Source organism: Eptesicus fuscus, chromosome 19, assembly GCF_027574615.1.
Source record: "Eptesicus fuscus isolate TK198812 chromosome 19, DD_ASM_mEF_20220401, whole genome shotgun sequence".
Classification (NCBI taxonomy): domain Eukaryota; kingdom Metazoa; phylum Chordata; class Mammalia; order Chiroptera; family Vespertilionidae; genus Eptesicus; species Eptesicus fuscus.
In genome coordinates this window covers 35,442,675-35,459,319 of record NC_072491.1, presented here as the reverse complement: position 1 = coordinate 35,459,319, position 16,645 = coordinate 35,442,675, and the positions used below count along the sequence as shown (strand labels likewise).

General features: G+C 37.2%; 1 long non-coding RNA gene across 2 annotated transcripts in view; it reads left to right on the top strand.

The window, feature by feature from the left end:
* LOC114234711 (uncharacterized) overlaps positions 1-4,543 on the top strand; it is a 62,608-nt gene extending 58,065 nt beyond the window's left edge. The window contains exon 3 of one of the 2 annotated variants that reach the window (XR_003620898.2): positions 4,478-4,543. This is a non-coding gene — a long non-coding RNA (uncharacterized LOC114234711). Of the gene's footprint in view, positions 1-1,200; positions 1,494-4,477 lie in introns of those variants that run through there. The other variant, XR_008554563.1, reaches the window with a different exon arrangement.
* The last annotated feature ends 12,102 nt before the right edge of the window (positions 4,544-16,645 follow it).

The window sequence follows — 16,645 nt, the reverse complement described above, 5'->3', positions numbered from 1 at the left end:
ATTATTTAAAGCCAATCTTTCCATCCATCCATCCATCCACCCATCCATCCATCCACCCACCCACCCACTCACCCATCCACCTATCATCTATCTATCTATCTATCTATCTATCTATCTATCTATCTATCTATCTATCCATCTTTCTATTTTACATGTGCAGAGGTGAAATTCATCTAAATCAATAGCTATTTCTGGATGAGTTTTTTCTTTATACTTTTCCTTATTGTTTCACTTTTAAAAATCAGTATTTTTTACCAACTTTATGAAACAGATGAGTATTATAATATCACAACAATAATAATATGATTGTAGTAAGCCTTTGAACTCTTACTCCTGTATCATACACTTCATAATTTACTTCCTTATTTATCTTCCAGTGACCTAAACATGTTATGTCACTTCCTTAATAAGGTTAGCGATTTGTTGTGATATTATTTCTTTTTTATCATTTGACACTTGAAGATGTCTCAAGACACCAGTCATATCATATTTTAGACATTCTTCACATTTGAACTGAAACTTCTGAACCTGAATCCCACCTACATTCCAATGTTTCTTATATTCCTATCCTATGTGTATGGTATAATTTGCTTTTTAAGTTTAATTATTGGCTATCTTCACCACTAGGATGTAAGTTCCATGAAGGCAAGGAGTTTCATCTGCCTTGTTGTTCCCCCAACACCTAGAATAGAGCCTGGCACATAGGGTGCTTCATAAATGTTTTTTGAATGAAGGAAATGGACTTTGCTAACGGAAAGCTGAGCAGAGAAAAAAAAATCATAGAATTGTAGAATCCTTGAAGTAAACTTGACTTTTAAGTACCATTTGACTTGACTTTAATTGTTCATGTGGCAATTTTTCACACTTAAATGATAGAATTCATATTTTAAAATACATAATAAATACTTATTTTATATGCTTAAATTATTTCAAAGCCTTCATATCACCCACAAATAGTCCTCTTAAGAGGTTTTCTTTTTGAAAGGATCAGTTGTAAGGCAAAAGCAAATATGCCTGGAAATGGGAGGAAAACCCCTATGTTTTTCTGCAGCCATGTGCTAGTAAAATATATTCTTGCGGAAGCCCCAGACTGGCAGCCTTTGAGGATCAGGTTTAGTTCACATAGCTTTTCATTTGATTTCATTGCCAACATAAAACAATAAGGAGCTTAAACATTTTTTTCCTTTTTGTTTTTTTTAGTGTTTGGCACAACTGGTTTTACAGTTTCACATGATAATTGGCTGTTGCTGAGTAGCTGCCGTCACCTTTAGCTAGAGCACAAGTCTGCAATTCGCCAGAGTCCACACCATTCCGCAGTGGTTCCTGCCCACCGTGTGCCTGGAACACTTTGCCCATTCACATCGCCTGCCCATTCCTGTAGGCATTTGAGTTTGTCACCTGTGCTCCTTCCTGCTCCCATGGCTTGTTGCCTGCATAGAACATTACCTTCCTGTTTCTTCTGTTTTTGATGGAATAGTTTCCTTCCTTACATATCATCCCATTATGCATATAATTAAAAACATCTCCTTAAGGATTCCCTAAGGAACTGGATTTGGTGTTTCTTTTCAATTTGATTTTGCTCATTGCACACACACACACATATATTTTTTGCCATTTTAATGTGGCTTTTATGGATGACCTCCTTTCCCACAAACCTTTACCATGTCCTGATAATCTTGACTGCATAGCTTATTTCACTTCTCTGTCCATAATCTTTATGTTGGATTTGGAGAAGAAAATTAAAAGAGGAAGTGGAAAGGAGGCAAGAAGGAGTAAGGGACATTCTGGAGGAATTTATCATGACTCATGAACGGGAAAATTGAATTAAAGTCATTTATAGAAGAATAATTTCACTGCTCCCTTTTCTTTGTATTTTACCATATGCACTTCAGTGTTTTTAAAACATCTATTTTTAAAAATACTTTATAATAATTAAAATATACTTTAATGATAAAATAAAAAATTTAAAAATAATTTTAAATATTTAAAATTGTTATGAATATATATAAGCTCTTCCAATTTTTAAAGCAAAATATGGACAGGAATTTATTTGTTCATATCTTTGTATCACCAGCACCTGATCCATTAGGTGTTTTTTAAGTAATTTTCATTCAGTTGTTTTTTTCATGTAAAACTGATGGGTCTGACACAGTCTCATTTTGTTCCTGGCGTGTCTCTCATGGAATGCTATAAATCGTCTACTGAAGGCAGGTAGCAGGAAGAAGCAGAAAAATGAGAGTGATATTGTCTTAGTAATACTAAGATTAGGTAATCAATAGGGTGACCATATGTCCTATTTGCCTGAGACAATCCCAGTTTATTCCTATTGACTTGGCATGATTATTAATAGCATCACTTCCACTCTCAAAGTGTCCTTGTTTGGATGATAAATTATATAGGCACACTATTAATCAGGGCCCAGATAATCAAAAGCTATTTGTAATCTAATCACAGGGAGTTCAGGTTTTTGTCTTGTTTTGGTGGAAAATGGGGATCTAGCTACCTAAATTGAAAATTATAAAATGCATGACCACTTTGAAAGATATTTTATATATGTACACACAGATGTAAAGCACTTTATAATACTGCCTTGTATTCTAATTATTTCTACAGTTATTTCCATTGGCCTTAGAACACTCTTCCACACTTGGAAATATACTTATCTTTATTTTCTCTTAATGCCTTGCAAAGAGTTTTGCACTTAGTAGACATTCAATAAACATTTGTTCAATGGAATTGAGTCAAATGGGATAACATTGTTAAGTTGCTTCATCATGGATAATTTGCATTGGTTTGTCTTCCTATCCACAAACTGGGAGGAGCCTGTATACCACTATAATTTTACATATTCAGTATACTAAAGTAATTTTTTATGCCTCCCTGCTTTGCTGTCTCCTTAAAAGCTCTAGTTGTGTATTGTTGCAAAGCATTTCTTCCCTGCAATGGTTAAAAAGAATTACGTTTGTTGAGGAAAAATGTCCACCTTAATTTTTTGGGAATATATTGAACAGAAATGGTATCATTTTTTTTTTCTGGCCAAGGTTTTGATCAGAAGTACAACAGGGGACTATCAATAGTATATTGGCCATAACTTGCAATTTTCATTAGTCAAAAATTCAATGAATGATTTTTTGGCCCTATTGAGATTTCAAGAGACTCAAAGAACCACATAGAGGACCAAGCTTTGAGAATCTGTGTATTTTGTATTTGAGAACAGAAACTCCCAGCCAACTGGCAAAGCACTGAGCTCTTCTAGCAAGTTATAGGGTGGAAATTATTTCTCTTCTCACCCATCTGCTCTAGGAGCCATAGTTCACATTTAGAAGTAGCACAACTTACAGTGAGGGGGAAAAAAAGACCATCAACGGGAGGTAAAAAAGAAGAATAAAAAGCCATCATCGAAATAACAGCAAATACAACAGTAAAAACAAAGACAATTCTCTTTGTAATATTCATGCAAAACCCCTGATTTTATATTTTCGTCACCTGGCACAATCATTCTACATAGATTCCAGTACTACCTTTTGGAAGAATGAATAGGCCCTTTTAATGATATGTGAGAGTATTTCTCTGCAATGGAAAGCAATAGACCTTCACTAAGTGTGTTAGCAGAGGCAAAGGAGTGAGAGGTGAGCCATGGAAGGGGATTCATCATAAACAGAGGTAAATATCCAAGAAGGAAGGAGAGGAGAGAGACTGGGGGGAAAGGGTAACAGTACTGAAGACATTTCTCTCTCTAAATTTCTTTCATCAGCTTTGAGCAGCTAAGGGAATCAATCACATGTTTTCTTGGCTTACCTTAAAAAGGTAAAACCCTCTGCAGCTGGCAGAGAGGAATGCCCCTTTGAATCCCGTCTGCTACTCATTACAGGTGATAATACTCTTCTGTGGCTCAGCGTAGTTCAATTGGGCAGGTAAAGGGACGCCAAGGAACTTAAAATATAGCAACTGAAAGGAGCCTATTCAAAAAGCTGGACACATCCCACAGGGAGGCAGCTTTTCTTTTTCTTTTCTTTTTTTTTTAAAAAAAATATTTTATTGATTTTTTACAGAGAGGAAAGGAGAGGGATAGAGAGTTAGAAACATCGATGAGAGAGAAACATCGATTCAGCTGCCTCTTGCACACTCGCTACTGGGGATGTGCCTGCAACCAAGGCACATGCCCTTGACCGGAATTGTACCTGGGACCCTTCAGTCCGCAGGCCGATGCTCTATCCACTGAGCCAAACCGGTTAGGGCTTTCTTTTTCTTTTTATTAATATAAGCAAGACCAATATAAAGTAATTTTCAGGAATAATCTCATATTAAGAATCACATGGAAATACCTCATACTGAAGTATGGCCTTAAAATACCAATGTTTTCGGAAACCAGTTATAGTCAATAGTGTAATGAGTTGTATGACTTTTAAAGTATTTGTGTTTTCATTTAAAAATTATCTTTGGCCAATTGTCTAATCCTTCATCCTTTCATACACAGGATCTATTGATTTTATTTACGAGTGAGGAGGGTACCTGTTAAATCCCCGGCCTAAAAGAAGATGAGAAAAAAATTAGATCCAGGTAAACTATCTTGTTTAAAAGAGACTCTTCACAATGTATATAGTTTTTATTTATTGGAATTTTCTTATGCAGTTGTCTTCTACTCTTGTGACATTTGACCTGCAAAGAGTGTTGCAATTTTTTTTTTTTTTTTTTTTTACTAGATGAGGACACATCTCTTAATCAGGATGTTCTAAAATGTTGTATACTTTGAACATGTGGGTTACTCTTTAAGACAAAGTGTCACATCCTCTGAATTCTCCCCTGATCCTCTCACGAAATGAATTACTCTCACTCCTGGGCTCAGGGGGCCCGCTATCTGTAATACTCTAGTAGAGTTTCTAGGAATGTGTGGGGAAGGCCTGGATATAGGCCAGCTGTGCCTGGGGGAGTCAGGAAAGGCTTCAGAGAGGTGATGTGGGACCCGGATCTGGAAGGAGGTGTGGCTTGCCAGGTGGAGAAAGAATATTTTAGAGTTCAGTGTTTATAAGTCTCTGCCCTTATGTATAGAAAAGAGTCTCACAAAAAATAGCTCCAGCAATTATCTGGCACATGTAAGTACTTGATACTTGATTGAAAGGAGTGCTAAGCTGAGATGGGCACTTATCATCCAGTCCCCCAAATGGGATCACTTCCTTTTGTTAAAACCTTCATATGTATAAGAAAGCTCTATGGATCTGGAAATGCTTGGTGGCTTTATAGATATTTAATGTCTCTACTTATCTCTTCTCTATCCAGAGGTTTTCAGTGTGAGATTTTATTACTAGGGGGAAACAAAATTCCAATCCTTCTGAAAGGTGATGCTAACAAGTCTTTGGTATTCAATATATGATGACTATTCAAATAACTTGGCATTGTTAATGTAACTATCAGTATGTTTTAAAATGTCATGTGAAAAATAGTGTGTATGGTCTTTTATTATTTTTATATTTGGTTTTTGGCTTGATGAGTTTCAGATTAAAAAAAAGCAGGACAAATTTCTTTGAATTTCACCATCATATAAATGACGAGGATGACGTTAGTACTTTTCACTGTGCCCAGACATCATGGAATAGCCACATGGTCATGCTCACACGCCACAGCTGTTTTATAGGAAACATTTAAATATGCCCACTTAGAGGTCTTGACCCTAATAATGCATACTCCTTTCAAATGGAGTCATAACTAGAAATGGTAAGATACAAATTTTGGGTGGGTTTTGTGTTGTTTTCTTTTGCATTACACCATTCACAGATTTTTTTTTTTTTGGGTGCTTGATAAAATCATTAGAATAGTTTTTTATTTCATATTCTCTTGATTTTTCTATCACTGCTGGGAAAACACTCTTATTTTCTGAAACACAAAAACAAGTGGGGAAAGTGAGAAATCTTCCTGAGGTAACCTCAGAACAGAGGAACTTTGTGCATTATGCAGCCGAGGCCATGCCAAAATGCAATTTGGAGGGTGTCCAGCCCTTCATTGGAAAGTAATGGTTTTCACTGAACTGAGTTATGACCAGCTGTTTACAGACAGTCTGTGACATACTGATAGAGCAGAACACCGTATGTTGCTTTCCAAATCAAATGATACAAGAAGTGTGACAGAGTGGAGAAACATCTGTCATTAGCAATTTTCAGCACGCTTCACTAATTCTGGACAAAATACGAGTAATGAACTTACCGCAGGAAACTTCAAATACTACCACTGCTGAAACAAGGATAGAAACAGCGAGTCCTCCTAATGGCTTCTAATTTAATTCATTTGCAGTAAGAAACAAACAAAGTGGGTTATTTGTTTTTGATCATAGTGTAGTAAATACTACTGCTGATGACAAACACTTACTTTAATCAAAAAATGGGGATCGCCAAATGCAACTTTCTTTAAGTTCAGATGGAAAGCTTTACGGCTTCTTTATTTGTTGAACAGGGTGGGTTTTGTTTTTGTTTTTGTAAGCATCCTAACTACGGTGAAATCTCTCCTGGTTGGTGTCTGTGACACGCTGAGCTTGGGGTAGCTGTGGTTGTGACAGATTTGTTGGACCTGCGGTGATATTTACATAATATTAAATGTTCCTAGTCTTTCTACAAAGGAGCTTGTATAGAAGAATGTGTTAGGTCTTTTTCAAGCTGCTTTCTCCCTACCACTTCTCATCTCTCTGTGTTTTTTTTTTTTTTTCCCCTGGCTGATGATTTTTATTTTGCGGTCCCACAAATTTTCACAGTTCTGTAACGAGCGCATGGTCCTCGTACAGCATCCACATGGTTCTCTACCGGTCGACGTCACACTGTTGATGAGATCTTGGAGCCAAACCATGTGAAGGCTGCAATCTGTGAGCATTTTTCTTTTGTATCTTTGCAATCAATGGAGCTATTAAACCGTTAACATTCAAGGCCTACTCAGCTCAGCTTACTCTTGGTTAGCGCCAACATGGCAAAATTCCTAAATGGACAGAATTGAATTTGACTCAAGAAGAAGGGGAAAAAAAAAAGAAGAAGAAAAAGAAGAAGAAGAAAGATGGTTATTCTTTATCTGAAGTTTCCGCTAATGTTAAAAAAAATGGCAATGTAAGATGCAGGCGTGAGATCTTGCCCGATCCGTTGGTGTTCTACCGATGGGAACTGCTTTGGACTGTGTCCCAGAACAAAAAGACTGAACGCCATTCGGAACTGATGACTGTAAAATGAGTGTAGGAAGTCTTTGAGGAGCTTCTTAATTACAAAATTATTCATGATAAAATGGCACTAATCTCAAATTCCCAGTTTCTTGTAAATTTTAGTGTGGTACCACATAAAAATGGTTTATTGCTTTTCACACCTTAGATAAACCAGATCCAGCCTTGGTACGTTTTGGGGGAAATCATCTCCAAATCCTTTAAATCTTTCACTCTTCTTCTTTTTCTTTCCTTTTTTTTTTTTAAACGAATGACATATACTGACTGATCTATCTCTTTTTAAGTGATTTCCTAAATTATCTCATGGTTGAGAAGATGTATTCTAAGATATGTAAATGCCAAATTCTTCCGGTTTTTATAGACATCTGCATTGAAAAACAAAACAAAGCAAAAATATAGATGCCATTGAAACCCATCATTACGTTTGTGATCTAGATAATAAAGTAAGCAGACCCGAGCAATTCGCTAACACTAACGCTATTCTTTACATAAACAGTAAATGTTTAGATTTTCCTGTTCACTGACTAACAGCACACATATCATAAACACTAAGCTGTTATAGTACGTTTCGTGTGTTGATTCACTTTAACAGTTGTTAGTGTGAAGACAGGAAAAGAAAAGTGGGTGTAATGAGACCATGTGCAGTATGCTGTGAAAACAGAGGCCCTTATTTGGCATAATGGGTTGCACCATAAGGGCCATAAAATTGTGCATGTGTTAGTATCATTTTAATTATTACGGGTGCCACATGTTAAGCAGAATAGCGGAACTACTAAAACAGCTTCAAAATCCTTACTGCTGATCGCTGCATTTAATTACAAATAGGAACATTTGGAGATAGGTCACCATAAAACCCTTCTGTTGTCAAATGAGCTCAAATCTGATTTTTGTAATTATGTTTTTATACCACAGATCCTGTTGAATAACTATAGGGAATAAAATTTTAATAAGTGCTGATTAAATGTAGGTACATCTTGCTGCCTAAGAATATTTATGAATGCTCATCACATTTAAATCAAGGTACCATCACCATTTTCTTATGGACAGTGCTTTGATCATTCAACCTTAATGCAAATAAGCTGAGTAAATTTATGTGCCATGTAATATTGTGTGTTTTTTTCAGTGAAGCACAAAAGCACTGGATTTCAATTATTCATTCTGTTTGTGAGCACTGTGTACTGTACTGTAATTCTCCAGAACCCAAATGTTTTCATTACCCCTCCACACATCAGACTCAGTGGGGTCTTGTAATTAACTTTTCTAAGGCAGGGTTTTATCGAGGAAGATGACAACTTATGTCCATCTTTTGTTCCCTACTAGAATAAGATGGTAAGTTCACTTTTTTAAGAAATCTTTTTTTTATTCCTTTGGGATTACTTATTTGTTTGTTGGTTTGTTACATGGGCTTTAAAAATCATGAACACATTGTGTTTACCAAGAAAAATGGTGCATTGGGTATATCATATGTGCTATATCTCCATCTTGTGAAAAATGGTTTTGAAACCATGCATAATGGTTAGCCCTCCTAGCTCTTTTGAACATGAAATTATCACTGTGTTTCCAATAGAGATGAGAAATGTAAGATGATCTAAAGAAGGGTGATGGCTGATGGGTAATGGCACATGGAAGTCATGAGTTATTACGAGGAAATAGGCCAGCAACAGAGCTGGCACACTTTGGAAATTGATATCTGCTAATGTTGGTATGGGATCTCACAGATATTAAAGCAGGCATACTTATAAGCAATCCACATGGATACATAAATGTGTGGTCTTTATAAGTCCAAAAGGCATAAAATACTTCATGTGCCTTCTGGATTTAAGAAGTTTGATTCTTTGGATGAGTAATATTTCTTTAGAATTTTCATGTTTTTCTGTATATTCAGGAAGTCCATTTAGTCGGAGGCGTTGCTCAATGAACTTGGAGAATGGAATCTTGCTTTCTAGCAAAGGTATTTCTCAAGAACACGAAAGAGTTTTGTTTGTAGAACTTTACAGGATTATCTGTTGATGTTAAGCACTTAATCCACATTTTAGACAGCTTTTTAAATCTCCAATAGTTCTGCAGTGTAATCATTCAAAGAATAGTATGTGCTCCAATTCATGTTTCCTATAGCCACTGTTTCAGATAAATGAAAAGGCAGCATTTCAGTAAAGACCTGGAAGACACATGCACCACTATGAGACAGATGCCATCCATGTTGGCGGGTGTATATTGCTCCCTGAATATGCAAATCATTCTGTTCCAATACCCAAAAACAGGCTTTGAGGCTGCAAAACAGAGGAACAAATAGTGCTTTCCTCTGAGGTAAAGATACAATACATCTGAGTGGACCTAAGGTTTCTGGGTGGTCCCTGCTTGAGACCTGCTATTTGCCCAATGCTATATGTTTATCTTTTGGATATGTAGTTTTATAGTAATTGACATCTTTAAGGAGTCAGGGATGCCAAAGATAGAGGTTGCAAAGTTTTGCCTCCATCATTTGAAAGCATCGTTTGATAGTGTCAACTTATTTCTTCAGCTCAGTTCTGATAGATAAACTAGATGTCTTTAAAAGTCAGATTGCCACCTGGCACTGATTTGAACTCTGGTAATGATGGACTGTAGGAGGTACTAAATGTTAGCTGGAAGTGTGTCCTTTATGAGCAAGTTAATTAATTAATTGTGAAAAAATTTCAGAATCATTGATATTTGCCTTTATCATTCATGGGAATGGATAAAGGGAAAAACCCTACAGATATAAGAATCAAATTACCAGGAGTAGTGTGTAGCACAGTAATTCTGTTAATTTGTGCCCTGTAACATAGGAGTAGGTTTGATAATCAACCAGAATAAAAAGAAATGCAAGGAGAGATGAAATGACAGATTGGAGAGAGAAAAGGAATTTCTTGTTTTCCAAATAACTGATTCTCTCTTTTCTAATATTCAGCTTTTATAAAATTGATCAAGTTTGTTTTAAACAAATTTATAAAATAATCCAGAAAACTTTTAGTTAATAGGTGTTTACTGAGAAACCGTTCTTGCTGGGTAGTGGGTGGGGTGGTAGGGTACTGAGCAGTTCAGCCTAGGACCCTGCTCTCAGCAAGCATCCCATGGGCCGGCTGGGCATTCATAACCACCACTAGATCTTTGCCATCTGAGTGTTTAGAAAGGGTTTCCTTGCTTGTCAAAGGGGGTCTGGTTAATCTCTTGACCTCTGTCCAGCTGTTAATTCCTTTTATTTCTTTGAAACCTGGAGTGTGTATGGTGCTTAGTGATACAGATGGATTAGCGTGTCTTCTCTAAAGAGATAGAAAGATCAGAAAACATATACCAATCCAAGAAACTATCTGTTAAATCAAAACGATGTGGCCACATGTTTTAAATTGTAAAATGTGGCCATGCTTACTTCCTGCTCTGATGGACAAGCTTTATCACAACAATCAATTGTCAATCAGCAATTCAGAAGCCCAAATCAGACGACACCTCCCTCTACTCTTCCTGACCCACTATGAGTTCTCAAAATCTTTTCATTGAAAATCTTTCTTTCACCGAAACCGGTTTGGCTCAGTGGATAGAGCGTCGGTCTGCGGACTGAAAGGTCCCAGGTTCAATTCCGGTCAAGGGCATGTACATTGGTTGCGGGCACATCCCCGGTGGGGGGTGTGCAGGAGGCAGCTGGTCGATGTATCTCTCTCATTGATGTTTCTAGCTCTCTATCCCTCTCCCTTTCTCTCTGTGAAAAATCAAAAAAAATAAAAAAAATTAAAAAAAAAGAAAATCTTTCTTTGTGTCTCCTTTGAGAAAAATTGAAGGACTGATAGGGAGCATTGGTAATTTTAAGGAGGTTTGTTTCATAATTATTTTCTTCATGTCTTTGAGGTCAATAGATTTAAGGGCCAGAATAGACGTTTTAGAATCATTTGTTTTCTGAAATACTCAATGTCTCCTGCTATTTCTAATAGGAACGTTTTCATTTTGTTGTTTTATTAGAGGATGTAACTGCTGGTGAACTTGGTCAAAGAGTTTATTAGCCAATCAATAGGCATGTCTTAGATGCCTGGCACTTCTTGGCTGACTGGCTGCACTTGAGGCTAGCCATGCTAGCGGAGAAGCAACAGGCAAATGACATCATGGTTTCTGCTCACTTTCCATTCTGATGTTCAGAATTCATTTGAAAATTTCTCACAGATAAAACAGTTCACATGCTGAGCTTTTTAAAGAATTTTAAACACTGTAAAACAGATTATGACTATTTTATGCAATCTCTAAAAGTTCTTACTGTTATGAAATTTGTTTTGCTTTTCATGGGAAATTTGGTCCCTTTACCTTCAGTTTCATTTTCCTAAGACAGATGTCTATTTGTGTATCGTAAAGTACTTTAAAGCATTTTCCCAAGCTAAGTTGGAAAAAAAACACACCTGCCACTCCTTTTCAGAAATTTGAAAAAAAGAACACAAAAAACCCCCAAACAACCAAGCAAAAAAAGCCTCTTCTATAAGCAAGTTGTGTGGTGTTTGTGCTATGAACATATCACATTCATTGGTTTACCACAAATTTCCCAGGGCTCATATGTTTCCATGTGTCTTGAACTTTCTGTACACATTCTAAGTTATAAGTGAAACTAGTCACATTAATATTTGATATTAATAATTATTTAAATATTTGACAACAAAGTCAAGTATATTCATATTATCTGTGTAAGAGCATATAATGTATATTTATATATCCCTAATATAAACACATATACAATTCTTTTAGTTTCAGGTCCAAACTATGATTTACATAAAAAGCAGCTTGTAAATCAGGGAGTAAAGTTGTGTAGTCATGGCAATTCTTACTAAACAGAATAAAATTACTCAACTTGATTTATCAGATTTTCCTTCTACTACCTTTTGGCAGAGGGACAAATCAAGAGGAAACAAGATGATCCTGGAAATTTCAAAAGCAACTTCTAGAAGGTGTCTTGGCTTAGTACTCATTCAGGATTTCTAAATTTGTATCTATGTATGCATTCTCCTTTTCCCCATTCCTTTCTCTAACTTCATGATCAATTCCCATATCTTGTATATTCTTCTATTATTTCTCTTATTATTCTGAATTGCAAGTAATTGGGACTAGCCCATTTTTCTGTCCTGGGTGGAGTGTCATTAACCTGTCCTTCTTCCTCCCAGCCATGTCTTCTCATCTTTGCATCATGCCTAAAATGGTGCAGAGTCCATGGTGATCAATCAATACTTCTGTCCAGTTGAACTGAGTTCCAGATGTTTCACTAGTTTGATATTAACGGAAAGAATTAAGCACCAAAGTGCACTGGTTTCCACCTAATTGAACTCTCTAGTTAACTAAAAACTAACGAGAAGTTTGGTGTATGTATTTCCACCCTTGCTGAGAAATGTACCTGCTGAATTAGAGAAAGTCTAATGAACAGGCCAGCTCTTCTACTAAGCATTAGAGAGTTTCTATTAGGTCCAGATCCACATGAGACTCACCTTTGAATCTGGAGCCCAACACAGTCTGAGGGGCTTATCTCAGGGGCTCAACAATTATTTGTGGAACAAAAAGAGTTGGTTATTTTATTTATTTCTATAACACATAATTAATTTAATGCCTACATTTTGCTGAATTTTCAACAAACAGGATTGGTAAAATTATTTCTATGTAATTCTCAAAGAGAAAATGTAGTTCTTTGAAACCACATCCATATTGAGCCTTCAATTGCCCCAGTATTATAATATTTGTGGCTTAAAGATCATTTTTGACCAGAAACACTTTATGTCAGTAGAAAACATCTTGAGGACAGGAACTTCAGAGGCTGAATTCATATACCAATCTTCAACAAAAAGACTGTTTATGAAGTCGGAAATAAAAACACGCTTCAAAAACAGCGCAGAAATTTTAAGTTGATACCAACTATGAATATACTTGTATAAGTGGTGGGTTATTTTTTAATTATTGAAGATTACACCAAACTAGAAAGATATTTTACTCCAATTTAATTTTTTCACTCCTCCCGTTTTCCTCAAACCTTCATATTGTTTGACAGTATGTTGCACGACTGTTGCCTGTAAGTGTGAAAAGTCAAGATGAGAGTTCACAGCAGGTTGATGGCCTGGAGATGAGAAGTCTGTCTGAGGACATTTCAAAGTTGCAAAGGTATTATTCTCACATGGAGTTATTTCTCAGTAGGTGTGAACAATAGCTACTCATCAAGCTGGTGTAGTGTGAAATAGAGTTTCCTGAAAAATGATGTGCAGACATATGCAGAAAGCCACATGCTTAGCGCATGCACAGGCTGCGTGCCTAACTCCCAAGTGTTGGAATATTTGCCAGGAGATGAGCTAGAAATGCAGAGGTTCCCTTCAGAAGTAGCCCGAAAGAGGCACAGCTCAGAATCAGCACTGATCCATTGGGCGCTAGGCATGCACATGTTGAAGAACAAAGAGTGGGCAGGGCAGCTGCACTGGAGAAGGGAGGTTTGAAGAAAGGGGAGGGATATGGTTTTATGCAAGACATCAGAAGTCTTTCTATGTAAGGCTAGAAGACCCATGGCCCTGAAAGCAGTTTTGTTCATCCTGCTGTGCACCGTGTCACAATTTTGAGGTCACAGTTGCGTTTTACTCATCTCCGTTGCTGAATGAAGGGATTCCCATGTAGAGGTACACCCGTGCCCACGTGCGTGTGTCTGCTGAGGAAGTATCTGCCCAAGTTCATACAGGGCTCCCGGGCTCAGCGTATTATTTGGGTATTAGGTTTGTTTGTACCTTTTCTCCAAACAGCTCAGGCACCGCAAACAGACCTTTACATGAATATTTTTCTCAGCTGCATGGTTCTCCTCATGGCTTTGACAACTGTGCAGTAAGGAGGGAGGCAAGTTAGGGGAGTAGATAGCATGCTTTTGAGTACGACATAAGTAAAGCAGATATATCTGGAATGAGGTGGGGGGAGGTGGAGAGAAAACATTCAAGTGTTTATGTATATACTTATTTTACCCCACATGTTTAATAAAGGGTTCGAGGTGCCTTACTCCCCCCTAGCCCCCCCAAAAAGGTATATAGGACATAAGGCTCATGAATATATGAACAGCAAATAAAAAATTGAAAAAGGAGGTAGACTCAAATATGCTAACTCTGAGGGTTAATGAGAATAAGAGTGAGTCATTTCACTACACAGATGGAGGTTTACTTATGTGGTTTGGTTGGCAGGTGTGCTGACTCGGTGGTGTTAATCTTCAGGTTCATTGTGTAGGAGGCCCCAGTAAAGTCTTCCCTTCAGTTAGAAAGGACCCAGTAAAGAGATGCAACTTGCTTTGAATCCTAAAACTGGGCAGGTGGGGAGTCAGATATTGCTTCATATTCCAGAGTGGTTGCTTGCTGTTCTGCGAGGTTTGGTTGTCATGCAACAGGAGGTGGCTGACCAAAAAAAAAAAAATAATAAAATAAATAAAAATGTTCTGGTGCAAATTGTTTCTCATTCTCATTGGCATCAGTTCATTTTTTAAGTAGCTTTTAAATTACCGAAGTAACACATGTTTCTTGCATAATCCCAAACAAAAGTATAAAGATAAAAATAAAATCTTCTGTAAACCAATTACTCAGCAACCATCCTGTTATTTCAGCGGTGCGTTCTCTTCTGCTTTGGTCTACTTGTGCACGCTCACAACCATTTAGTAAAAGCCTGGGGTCCTCCTTGACTCTGCACTTTCTCTTACACCCAGTATCCAACATATAAGAGATTCCTGATTTCTTGACCTTCACTCTTCATAGACTTTCAGCACCTCTTTTCCTACTACTGGTAACATCCACTCTGAGCCACCATCAACCTTCCCCTGGCACACTCATCCCTTTCTCTCACAATCCGCCATACTGTCTTTTGTTTTTGTTTTCTTTTTTTAAATTTCTTTTAATTGATTTTTTAGGAAGAGAGGAGAGGGAGAGAGAGAGAAACGCCAATGAGAGAGATACATGCTGCCTCTTGCATGCTCCCTACTGGGGATCAAGCTCTCAACCCAGGTATGTACCCTGACTGGGAATTGAACCAGTGACCTCTTGGTGCACAGGACAATGCCCAACCAACTGAGTCACACCAGCCAGGGCCATAGTGTCTTTTCAACACTGCATCAGAGTGATGATTTGAAGATGTAAGTCAAATTCTTACTCTCCTATGTTCAAAAATCTTCAGTGGCTTTCCAATTCACACTTTTGGAACAAAAATCTAAATTCTCCATCGTTGGAGCCTACTAGGTCCTACACTATCTGGTCTACCCTACCCTAGGTGGCATTCCATTGTATTTTAATTATCACTTACATGGTGTTCCAGTTAATAATTATACCATATTTTAGTTAACCAACTGCCTACTTATTAATATTGTCTCTTCTCATTTTTTCCTGCTATAGACAAGGCTGAAACAAATGTATCAGTATGCATATAATTACACAATTATGTGAATCTGCCTTTATCAGAAACTTCCTCTGCAGAAACATTATACCAATTACTCCACCACCAACCTGCTTCTTTCAGAAGCCGACTCTGATTCAGCCTCGATGGCGGCCGGAGCAGACTAAGCAAGCCCTGGGATTTTGCATCTGAATTCCTATTTTGATGGTGGTGTGATTTTGAACTACTGTTGGCATCGAATTCAGTGCCAGTCTTCTGACTTTGCCTTGTCAAATTGGACAGGGAGACGGCTGTCTTGCAAAAGTGGAATTGTCACTAATTGGCCACAGAGGAAAGATTCAAAATCTTGCCAAAAGTCTCCTGCCTTCTAAGGGAATAAAATCCCCCATATAACTTTCCCTCTCATTAGAAAGAAACAAACCCAATATGAAAAAGCACTTTGTGGACGAGAAATCACTGTATGAATGCAAGGCATTGTTTTTCTTGTTGAGGTGCGGCTGTTACAGCCACTGTGAGAGGAATGCTAGTGAGAGTCCCTGGATGCTCGGATAACGTGGGCTGTCTGTCCAGCTTTCCCTTTTTACCAGCTTGTTATGTCCTGTTAAGAAATGTCAAGGAACAAGCAACAGTAAATAACTTTTGACTTCACTCTGGCTTTTTCATTTAGATTAAAGCAGATACTTCAGGTGCAGTCTACATACAAAATGAATGCTCTGTAAAATCTTTTGTCACTTGTAATGTTTGGAATCAAGTTGGTTTTCTTTATTATGACTAAATGAATTTAGCAAGAGTTAAACATTGCTTCACACTGCAAATGACAACCATTTATTTTTGTCCACTGAGTGGACACCGTGGAAAGATTAATGTTCCATAAGAAGTAGAGTTAAATAATGAACTCTGCTCCCAAGTAGAATACATTCCATAGTATTTTATTTTAAAAATTACATATTATTTATAAAAATCAAGCCAGATGATACTCTCCTGAACAGTTCAGAAGAGAACTGGATTTTAACAAATCTATTTCTACTTAAATTTAAAAAGAATGCAAATATGTTTACAAGTCTAGAAATATGTATATTG